Genomic DNA, 12,383 nt, shown 5'->3' with positions numbered 1-12,383 from the left:
TCATCATCAACCCTTTTAAAATGTCTCATTATACTTATGTATTCTATTTTTGTACTCCAAGATTTTCCCTCTAAGAATTCAAGGGTCTCTTGCTCCAAACCGGACTAATTTTCCTCTAGATCTGCTCAGTGTTGTCGTCCCAGGCTTATTTTTGTTCCTATCTTAAGTTTGATCATCTAACTATATGTATAGCTAATTATTGGCTTACCATTATTTTGTAAGAGTGCATTCTTTATTTTTTTTTCTTTTTAACGTTTATTTATCTTGAGAGAGAGAGAGAGAGAGAGAGAGAGAGAGAGAGAGAGTGCTTGAGCAGGGGAGGAGCAGAGACAGGGAGGGAGGGAGAGAATCTAAGCAGGCTCCAGAGCATGATGGGGGTCATGAACTCATGAACTGTGAGATCATGACCTGAGCTGAAACTAAGAGTTGGATGTTTAACCAACTGAGCCACAGAGGCATCCCTGTAAGAGTGACTGGCTAAGAAAACGTGGGTAGGAATTAAATTTCCTGAGTCCTTACATGACTGATACTATCTGCAATCTACTTCATGTAATTGATTGGTAGTTTGAATGGGCATGGAATTTGATGTTGATAATCTATATTGAGAAGTTCAAAGTAAGTATGATTGTTATTGCACTTAGGTTATATATATATATATATATATATATATCTCAACATTTAAGATTTTTCCATTTCTTTGTGTTCTAAAATTTCACTATAGTGTTAAAGTTTGTTTTCTTTTGTTTAGTTTTGTTTTTCCTGTGTTCTTGTTGTAATCCTTCTCTCCAAAGGTGTGTGTCTTTTGGGGCACCTGGCTGGCTTAGTTGGTATAGCATGCAACTCTTGATCTTGGGGCTGTGAGTTTGAGCCCCATGTTGCATGTAGAGATTACATAAAAATAAAAAAAAAATAATAAAAAAATAAAAATAAATTAAAAAAATTAAGATGTGGTTCTTTCAATTCTGAAGCCTTAAATTCTATTACTTCTTTGATAATTTTCTCCCTTACATCTCACTGTTTTCACTTAATAGGAGTTCCTGATGTTGTGCTGTTAGAACATTTAGATTGGTGTTCTACTCTAAGATCTATTCTTTCATAATTTTGTACTTTTTATTCTAATTTCTAAGAAAATTTATTGGCTTCCTCTTTTATTAAACTAATTCCAAATCTGTTCCTTTCTTCTTCCCCCTCGCCCCCCATTTCATCAATCATAGACTACATTTCCAAGAACTAGTTCTTGTTCTCTGATTCTGGATGTTTTATTCTAGGTGCAATATCTTCCCCCATCCTTACATCCAAAGATTTTTTTTTTCTTTTAGTAGCCTGCAGAGTTTAATCCTCCTATAAAACTATATTTTCTGTTTGTTTAGTGGTCTCTCTACTTCATATTGGAGGCTTTTCTTAAATGTCACATATTCTTTGGCTATGTTTAAAGATTGCCTGGGTGTTTATATGTATGGGTTGGCATGTTAGAGAGAGATTTGCTTTAATATAAGTGAGTAAGGTCTTGGATATTCTTCAGATTTTCAAATGCTAAAACAGAGAAACTTTTTCTCTGACTCTTTTAAGTTCATCTAGAAAAGAAACTTTAGAACTTCTGCCCAAGGAAGTATATAACCTGACAGTGAGGAAAAAAGAGTTGTGTCTTTCATATACAGATTTAATCTGAATCCTTCTGTTTTGAATCCTGTTTTTTTTCTGGACTCTATCATATTAAGTATCTAGCATCTTCACAGGTTTTTTTTAGGGGAGGGAAGAGTCAGGTTTGTTCCTTCTTGTTAGTAATTCTCTCTAAGCTGTATGGTTGCTTTTACCCAGTTATTTCAGTTACCTTTTTTCCTCTTTACTTGTCATCCCCCAGAAGCATATTGAAATTTATCATATATATGCCAACCCTTATGTTCTTCATTGATTTGTACTTACGGGCTTTTTATTCCTTTACATTCATTTTAGTAGTTTTTCTGGATGAGTAAGAGAGGTGCATTTGTAGTCAATCTACCATATTTTATTAGAAGTCCTTCATTGTAGGTTTTTTTTTCCTTTTAAGTTACTTTTTATAATCAAAAAGTAAAGTGAGGGTGGGTTAAACTTTAACAAATGTAAACGTGAGAAGGGCAACTTGATCTAGAACCTTGAAGAGTTTATTGTCTAAGGTTTGTCTTTTATTTGAATTAGCTTAATGTCCTGGTACTCATAAATCCTTTCAATTTCCCAAAGAATCGTCATGTTATATCTTATCTTTGCACTTTCTCCTCCAATTACCTCCTACTTATTCTTGAAGATGTAGCTTTTATATCACTTCCAAGAAAACCTTCTGATTCTCAGCATGTATTAAATAATCTTACTCTATGATCCAATTGCATACAGTTTTTATTTTATTGAACTTTGTATGAATTCATCTGTCTCATGAACTATATTGAAATTCCTATCTTATTTGTATCTTCTCAGCACCTAACACAGAAAGAAAAATAGAAGTAGTGCGTACTTTTAAATATTTATCAAACTGATAAATGAACAAAAGAACTGCCTTTTGTAAGTATGTGTTTGACATGAGCCAGCAGAATAATATAGTTGGCAGAAACATTATTACAGTCTGAAGTTGATTTAAAGAAAATAAGATAGGGGCAGCTGGGTGATGCAGTCAGTTGAGCGACCAAATCTTGATTTCAGCTGAGGTCATGATCTCATGGTCCTGAGATTGAGCCCTGCATAGGGCTCCATGCCCAGCATGGATTTTCTCTCCCTTTCTATCTTCTCATTCCGCCCCCCCCCATCTCTCAATTAAAAAAAAAAAGAAGAAAAAGAAAATAAAATATTTGTAAAAAAAAAAGCAAGTTTTTGTACCAGACCATCACATTTTGAAAATTGTACATACTCCTGGAAATTATATTTTAATAGCTATATTAAGATATATATTTGTGATATGATAGGAAATGGGAAAGCATGATATATAGGGATCCAAAAACAATGTTGATGGAAGTGCAGTTGAAAGAAATAGAAATTTTTCATCTGATATTTTAAAGGCTCTAGGACATGATGGATTTTCCTAAATATGTGAAGAATTGTGGTATGAGTGTAGAATTCAATTTTTTCCTGCGTTTGACTCCAAAAGAAAAATTTAGATGAATGAGTAGTATAATTGTAGTTTGCTACGAGTAAGAACTCCCCAACCAGAACACATTGCATAGGAGACAATGGCTTTTTCCCTCATGAGAGGTTCCAAATTGATTGACCACATCTCTGGGATGTTTTAGGGAGTTTTTCTGCATGAGATCAGAAGTTGGACTGACTATAAGACCTCTAAGGAGCCTTCCAATGTCAACTGTTTGGACTTTTACAGTGGAATAAAGGACTTAGCTGAAGAGAGATGTCATCCAAACAACAGAATTAGTAAATCATGAACTGAAAGCTATCTATATACAAAGTATATATGGTAAAAATAAAATTATACTATTATTTGGAAAAACTTGGTGGTCAAAACAATTCCAAAAATGAACTATTATCAAAATTAAAATTAGAAAATACCTTTGATCTATTACTTGATTTTATGGCCCATAATGTGGTTTTTGCTCACAATTGTCATCATTTCATTGATATATCACTTCCAAATATCAGTATTCTCAATTTTGTCCCGTGATTTTTAAGAGCTTTAAAAGCTGAAAGAACTAAATAAATGAATGACGAAATCAAATAACTTTCATAAACCTGACCAGATAATGAATTAATCATAGTACTTAGACTTTATACGCTTTGCTTTAAAATGGGGCATTCATATGACTGACATAATGTATAATAGTCAAAATTATTACATCTAAATATGGAGGCAAAACTGCATGGTAAAGATAATAATTCTGAGTAACTTCCATTTACAATCTTCTAAATCTATGGAAGACAAGTATTAACTATGTATTTTCTTTTACAATCACAGAGGAAATGATACTACTTACTTTGCATTCATTATTGGATCTTAATATGATTAAGAACACTCTCCTGCTTGTTTGTACTAGAAGAGCAGGCTGTTTACACCTCTCCCAAGTTACTAACAAAATTGAACCACTCTTTCAGTTGTCCCAAAAACATTTATCAAAAATATGCCATCTCTATTACATTGTATCTGTTACTTCAAAAATATAAAGATAGAAGTTTCTAGGTTCAATTTAAATTCATTACACTTAGGATATACTTGGTATTTTAGTTTTTCCTGTAATTATATATAATGCGAGTAATCTGTGTGTATTTGACATTTGAATTTTTTTCTGATGATCCATATACTGAGTTCTGCATCTAAAGAACATTTGGCAGAAAAGTCTTCTCTCTGAATTTTGATTTTTGTAGATAAGAGTCTGCACAAATCCCACAAGGTTACTATGCAGAGGCAGATGTTTGCTATAAACTACAGTTCAATCCTATGCCCTGCCACTGTCTACTTTCCCTTCCATATATCATCACCAAAAAATAACAAGATAATAGAAAACAAGTTTTGATTCCAGAATGATTTTGGTTGATGATGATGAATGAAGCAGAATAGACAGCTTGATTTTCATAAGTTAAATTGAACTTGCAGTGCCAAATGCAGCAACAACAGCAAAAAGATTAGCAGACATGACAAGGGAAAAGAGAAGAATTTATGTGCAAACACATAATGTCATTTGAAAAAAAAGGTGTTATGAAAATGTACAAATGCATAGTTACTGAAACGCTGGCAGGGCAAAAAAAAAAAAAAAAAGAAAAACTAAAAATACATTATCCAATGTTGGAAACGATTGTTAAGAAGAATCAGGGCCAAGTAAACAGAGCAATGTGGTTTCAGGAAATAACTTCATTTTATTTGGGCTTTACAAGAAACCATATTCAGATTCTTTGGCATACAATACAAGTAATTATATGGGACTACAATCTACCTACTATCTAAAGGAGAAAATGGCCTAGGTGGCAGCAGTGAGTACTTTAGCTAATAAAACAAACACTTCCCATTACTCCCTTACCACCTTTTATGGAGCAAACAGTGTCCCAACTGGGATGCTGTCTTGAGGTTATACTGTGAAGAGTAAAATAATATGTTTCTCCATTAGTATATCCAAATAATTGTGATACTAATCTCTTCTTCCAGTTTGTAGCTTCTTAAGAGGCAAAATGAAAAATTAATCAAAATTATTTCTAAATGCAGATTTTAATCTAAAGGTCCTTTACATTTTACTGTATTAATAGAAATTGTTTGGGTTTTTTAATCACATGCTTTGGATTAAAATAAATTCATGGAACTGCCATTATCTCTATATAAAACTGAAACAGCTTTTGCCTTAATTAATTCAGGCTAAATCAATAACTTGTTTATGCTTCTCCCAAAACAATCCCCAGGTCAATAAAATATTCCAGTATTCTTTAATTATTGGCATTAAAGTGACTTTAAGAGTATTTCAGTTTGTTACCTGTGACATCAATTTCCATTAGTAAAAGTTTGATTTGTAACTGCAGAAATTATGAATTAATCTCAAGAAAATAGCCTGTTACTTTAAAATCATTATCCTAGAGAGATTCATTGTTCATAATGTACAAAAACAAAGCCCAAACCAAACCCAAACAGAAACTTGTGAGCAAAGATACTTAAATCAGTCTCTTATTCTAGTATATAATGCATTTCTGAAAATGTTGTCTTAAAAAGCATAAAAAAAAAACAATCTATTTAGATGTCAAAGGTGAGGTTAGGGACATGCAAGAAAGGTGAAAATGTGAAAAATTAACTAATTAATTACTTTAAAACACTAAATAAAATTTAAGGGAGGTTATTTTTTCCAAAAAGACTTCCCCCCCCCACCCAAAATATAAATTTTCTCAAAAATACAAAAAATTTAGAGGCACCTGAGTGGCTCAGTTGGTTAAGCAGCCAACTCAGGTCATGATCTTACGGTTTGTGAGTTCGAGCCCTGTTTTGGGCTCTTTGCTGACCACTCAGAGCTGGATGGAGACTGCTTCAGATTCTGTGCCTCCCTCTCTCTCTGCACCTCCCCTGCTTGTGCTCTGTCCCTCAAAACTGAGTAAATGTTTAAAAAAAATTAAAAAGTAAAAAAAATATAAGTTGACTTTTGTTCTGATTGTAAGAGAGTAATTAATTGGAAATGCAACCTTCCTTGCATTGTAAACTGTAAAATTGGACCAAATATATACAACTGTTGTCAAGGTTTGGATAACGAGAAGCATAGGACTGTGTTTCCTTAGGGAAGGGAAACAGATGAAATTAGACCCACAATTGACTAGAGTCCCCACCTAGTGGCACTCTCTGGATCACAGCACAGTGAAAGCTCAGGATCACAGTGGTCCCTCTGAGTGGAGGAGGCAGGGATCACATTTTTGTGACTGTAGAGACAGCTAGAGTTTGAGGGGCAGGGTGTGGGAGAAAAGGGAATGAATAAGAAAGCTTACAGACATCTGCATAGAGCTGTTTGTCTTTGGAAGAATATTGAACTGAGCATACACTGGGCAAGACATCATATGATTTGGTAGAGAAGTGCTGCTGAGATTAGGGAGCTAGACAGAGGTTTTGGAGATCACACAGTATTGAGAGACATAATTTGGACCAGCCAGAAAAGACACTCTGCTGAAGGCCCTAGGCAATGAGTTTTCATCCCTGAAAACTCATGCTTTAGGAGATTTGTCTAACAGAAATTAAAAATAAGCTACCAAAAAAAAGCAAAAAAAAGCAATAATCCACCAGTAAGTGAACTACTCATCAAAACAAAAAGCACCATTCTAAACAAGCAAAGAAACAAATTAATACTACAATCTACTGAAAATGTGATATACATAATATTTTGCATAAAATTCAAAAATGACTAGATGTGCAGAGAAGCAAAAATGTGATTTGCATAGGGGAAGAGAAGAATCAATAGGAACTGAAACCAAGATGATCTAGATGTTGAAATGAGTAGAAAAGGACAGAAAAATAGAAATTTAAAACATTTACATGGGCTAAAAAGAAAACATACTACAAATTAAAGCTGGAGGGCTGTAGTAATAGCAAACAAACCAGACTTTATGCAAAAAGACATTAGTAGAAATAAAAAATAAAATTTTATAAATCAACTAGACCTAACAGGCAGCTATAGAACACTTAAGCTGAAAATAACAGAATACTAATTATTTTCAAGTGCATACAAAACCTCTCTAGGATAGACCATATATGAGGTCATAAAACAAATCCCAAGAAATTTAAAAAGACTGAAATCATACAAAGTTTGTTCTGTACTCCCAATGAAAGGAAATTAGAAATAAATAACTAAAAGAAATTTGAGCAATTTACAAATAGATAGAAAATAAACTACAGATTCCTAAATAGTTAATGATGAAAAAAAATCATAAGGGAAACTAGAAACAATTTTGAGATGAAGGAAAATGATGATACAACATATCAAAATGTATAGATTGCATATAAAAACAGTGCTTAGAGAAAAAATTATAGTTGTAAATGTCTATATTAAGAAGGAAGAAATATCTTTTTTTAAAAAATATTTTTAAACATTTATTTATTCTTGAGCAAGAGAGAAAGCACATGAGCGGAGGAGAGGTAGAGAGAGAAGGAAATACAGAATCTGAAGCAGGCTCCAGGCTCTGAGCTGTCAGCACAGAGCCTGACGTGGGACTCAAACTCACAAACTGTGAGATCATGACCTGAACCGAAGTTGGACATTTTTTTTTTTATATGAAGTTTATTGACAAATTGGTTTCCATACAACACCCAGTGCTCATCCCAAAAGGTGCCCTCCTAAATACCCCTCACCCACCCGCCCCTCCCTCCCACCCCCCATCAACCCTCAGTTTGTTCTCAGTTTTTAACAGTCTCTTATGCTTTGGCTCTCTCCCACTCTAACGTCCTTTTTTTTTTTTTTTTTTTTCCTTCCCCTCCCCCATGGGTTCCTGTTAAGTTTCTCAGGATCCACATAAGAGTGAAACCATATGGTATCTGTCTTTCTCTGTATGGCTTATTTCACTTAGCATCACACTCTCCAGTTCCATCCACGTTGCTACAAAAGGCCATATTTCATTTTTTCTCATTGCCACGTAGTATTCCATTGTGTATATAAACCACAATTTCTTTATCCATTCATCAGTTGATGGACATTTAGGCTCTTTCCATAATTTGGCTATTGTTGAGAGTGCTGCTATGAACATTGGGGTACAAGTGCCCCTATGCATCAGTACTCCTGTATCCCTTGGGTAGATTCCTAGCAGTGCTATTGCTGGGTCATAGGGTAGGTCTATTTTTAATTTTCTGAGGAACCTCCACACTGCTTTCCAGAGCGGCTGCACCAATTTGCATTCCCACCAACAGTGCAACCAACTGAGCCACTCAGGCTTCCCAAAAGGAAGAAAGGTCTTAAATCAATAACCTAAACTAATACGTTAACACATTGGAAAAAGAGTAGCAAACTAAACTCAAAGAAGAAGGAAGGATATAAAAAAGATGAGACTAGAGATTAATGACTTTGAAAATAGAAAAGCAATAGAGAAAATCAGTGAAACCAAGTTTGTTTTTTGAAAAGTATACCTAGATTGAGGCTCCTGGGTGGCTCAGTCGGTTAAGTGTCCGACTTTGGCTCAGGTCATTATTTCGCTGTTCATGGGGTTGAGCCCGACATCGGGTTCTGTGATGACAGCTCAGAACTCTGTGTCTCCTTCTCTCTCTGCCCCTCCCCTGTTTGCACTCTGTCTCTCAAAAATAAATAAATGTAAATTAAAAATTTTTTTTAAAAAAGAAAAAAAAGTATAACTAGATTGACAAATCTTTAGGCTTGTCATTGATCAAAATAAAAAAAAAAGGAGAGGAGGCAGAAAACACAAATGACTAAAATCAGGATTGAAAGAAGGGATAACATTACTGACCTTACAGAAATAAAAAGGTGATTATAAGGCAATACTATGAGCAACTATAGGCCAAAAAATTAGATGTAGATGACATAAACAGATTTCTAGGAAAAAAAAATAAACTACTTAACTAGACTAAAGAATAAATAGAAAATCTGCATAGATCTATAACAAGAGATTGAATTATTTTAAGCACTCCCCACAAAAAAGTCCGAACCCAAATCACTTCACTGATGAATTCTGCCAAAAATCTAAAAATAAATTAACACCAATATTTTAAAAAAATAAAACAGAATGTAATACTCTTCATCTCATTCTATCAGACAAGAATTTCCCTGGTACGAAAACCAGGCAAGTATATCACAATAAAATTATAGACTAATATCTCATATGAACATAAATTCAAAAATATTCCATAAAATAAAAGCAGACCAAACCTAGGTCTTTATTTGTATAAAATATATAAAAATAATTAAACACCCAAAACCAAGAGGGACTTATGCCAGGAATGCAAGGTTGGCTTAAAATATGAACATCAAGGTAGTATACCGTTTCAGTAGAGTGAAGGAGAAAAACACATGGCTATCTAAATAGATGCAGAAAAAGCATTTGACAAAATACAAGAAACTTCCATGGCAAAAACACTCAACCACCTAGTAATATATGGGAATATGATATTCCTTTATCATTCTAATAAATCATTATTTGTATTTCTTTATCAACCTGATAAAAGACATTTACAAAAATCTCACACCTAACATCACACTCAGTAGTAAAATAAATAATGCTTTCTTCTTAAGATCAGGAATAAGACAAGACTGTGTACTCTTACCACTTCTTGTCATTATTACAGCAGAGGCTCTAACCAGGACATTCAGAAAGAAAGAAAGAAAGAAAGAAAGAAAGAGCAACCAGATTAGGAAGGAATAAGTAAAACTATCTCAATTTGTAGATGAAATAATCTTGAATATAGAAAATCACTTAAAAATCCACTAAACACTACTATAACAAGTTAGTCCAACCAGGTTGCAGGATATGATATCAATATACAAAAACTAATTATATTCCTATAAACTAGCAATGAACAATCGAAAAGCAAGATTAAGAAAGTAATTCTGGGTCGCCTGGGTGGCTCATTGGGTTAAGCGTCCGACTTCTGCTCAGGTCATGACCTCGAGGTTTGTGAGTTTGAGCCCCACATTGGGCTCTGTGCTGACAGCTCAGAGCCTAGAGCTTGCTTAGGATTCTGTCTCCCTTGCTCTCTGCCCCTCTCTAAAAAATAAATAAACATTAAAAAAAAGCTTGGGGCGCCTGGGTGGCGCAGTCGGTTAAGCGTCCGACTTCAGCCAGGTCATGATCTCGCGGTCCGTGAGTTCGAGCCCCGCGTCGGGCTCTGGGCTGATGGCTCAGAGCCTGGAGCCTGTTTCCGATTCTGTGTCTCCCTCTCTCTCTGCCCCTCCCCCGTTCATGCTCTGTCTCTCTCTGTCCCAAAAATAAATAAACGTTGAAAAAAAAATTAAAAAAAAAAAAATTAAAAAAAGCTAAAAAAAAAAAAAAGAAAGTAATTCTATGTACAATAGTATTGAAATGAATAAAATAATTTGGAATATATTTAACATAAGTGAGTAGTGGGTTGAATGGTAACCCTTAAAAAAAGATGTGTCTATGTTTATATTCCTGGAATCTGTGAATATTTCCTTACTCAGAAAAAAGAATGTTTGCCAGTGTAATTAAGTTAAGGATCTTGGTATGGAATCATCTTAGGTTATACACATGGCCTCTAAATATAATGGCAATTGTTCCTAAAAGAGACATGAAGAGAAGACACAGATAAAAGAGGAGGGGGTGATATAAAGAGAGAAGTAGAGATTGGAGTGATGTAGCTATAAGTTTAGGAAGGCCAAGGAGTACCAACAACCACTAGAAGTTAGAGGAGGCAAAGTATGAAATCTCCTTTAGAGCTTCCGGAGGGACTGTGGCTCTGTAGACAACTTGATATCAGACTTCTAGCTTCCAGAAGTGTAAGAAAGTACATTTCTCTTTGTTTAAGCCATTAAATTTATATTAACTGTCATGGGAGCCACAGAAAACTAATACAAAATGTAAAACTTATACACTAAAAACCTGAAAACATGTAAACTTTTAAGAAAGTCTATGTTGATATAGATTCAACACAATCCTTATCAAAATACCAGCTTGTAGAAAAGCAGAAGTTGATCCTAAAATATATATGAAAATCAAGAGACAAAGAAAAGCCAAACCAGTCTTTAAAGAGAACAAAAAGCAGGACTCATACTTCCAGATTTAAACATTTAGAACAAGTATATACAGTAATCAAAACAGTGTGGTACTGGTAGGAGGATAGATATATAGATCAGTGAGAAAGAATTAAGAGTTCAGAAATAAATCTTAAATTTATGGTCAATTGATTTTCAACAAAGGTGCAAGAAACTTCAATGGAGGAAGGAATAATCTTTTCCACAACTGGTCTGGGCCAATGGATATCTATGTGCAAAATAAAGAAGTTGGATTATTTACTCACACATATAATTTTAACTGAAAATGCATTATCAACTAAATGTAAGAGTTAACATTACAAAATTTTTAGAACAGCTAAGAATAAATCTTCATTACCTTGGGTTAGACAAGAACTTATTACATAATACATAAAAAGCACAAGTTACAAAAAAAATTAAAAACTGATACACTGAAAAAAATCGATACATTGGACTTCATCAAAATTAAGAACTTTTGTGCTTTGAAACACATTATCAAGAAAGTAATAAAATAACCTATAGAAATGGAAAAAATATTTTAAAATTGTATGTCTGATAAGGATCTATCTAGCATTTAAAAAATATAAAGAACACAACTCAACAATGGGAAAAAACATTAAAAATGGGCAAAGGGCACGAATAGACATTTTTCAAAAAAAAACCCACAAATGATCAATCAAGACATTAAAAGATACCCAACATAATTAGTGATCAGAGAAATACCAATCAAAACTACAGGATAACACCACTCTACACCCACTAGAATGACTATAAACAAAAAGACAAATAATTACACACTGATGAGGATGTGGAAAAATTGGAAACTTATAGGGTTAGTTGTAATGTAAATGGTGCAGCTGCTTTAGAAAAAAGGCCAGTTGCTCAGTAAATCTCTCAAAACAGAAGAGCTATGGGCCTGATTGCTTAGCTGGTGAATTCTACCAAATATTTAAAGAACTAACACCAATTCTTCTCAAACTTTTCCAAAAACTTAAAGGGAACAGTCCCTAATTGATTCTTTAAGCCGGCATTGCCCTCACAGTAAAGGCTGACAGACACTACAAGAATTTATTTTCCTTATGAACATGGATGCAAACATCACTAACAAAATACTAACACACTGAATTCCCCCAATATATTAAAATGCTTATAAATCATAATAAAGCAGGATTTATCCTGGAATAAAATGATGATTCAACATATAAAAATCAATGTAATATACCGTGTTAACAGAATGAAAGATTGAAA

The sequence above is a fragment of the Lynx rufus genome, unplaced genomic scaffold (genome assembly GCF_022079265.1).
Source record: "Lynx rufus isolate CCGP_SWC_20201006 ecotype Redwood Valley unplaced genomic scaffold, mLynRuf1.p SCAF_7, whole genome shotgun sequence".
Lineage (NCBI taxonomy): Eukaryota > Metazoa > Chordata > Mammalia > Carnivora > Felidae > Lynx > Lynx rufus.
Note: the sequence above shows the minus strand (reverse complement) of the source record.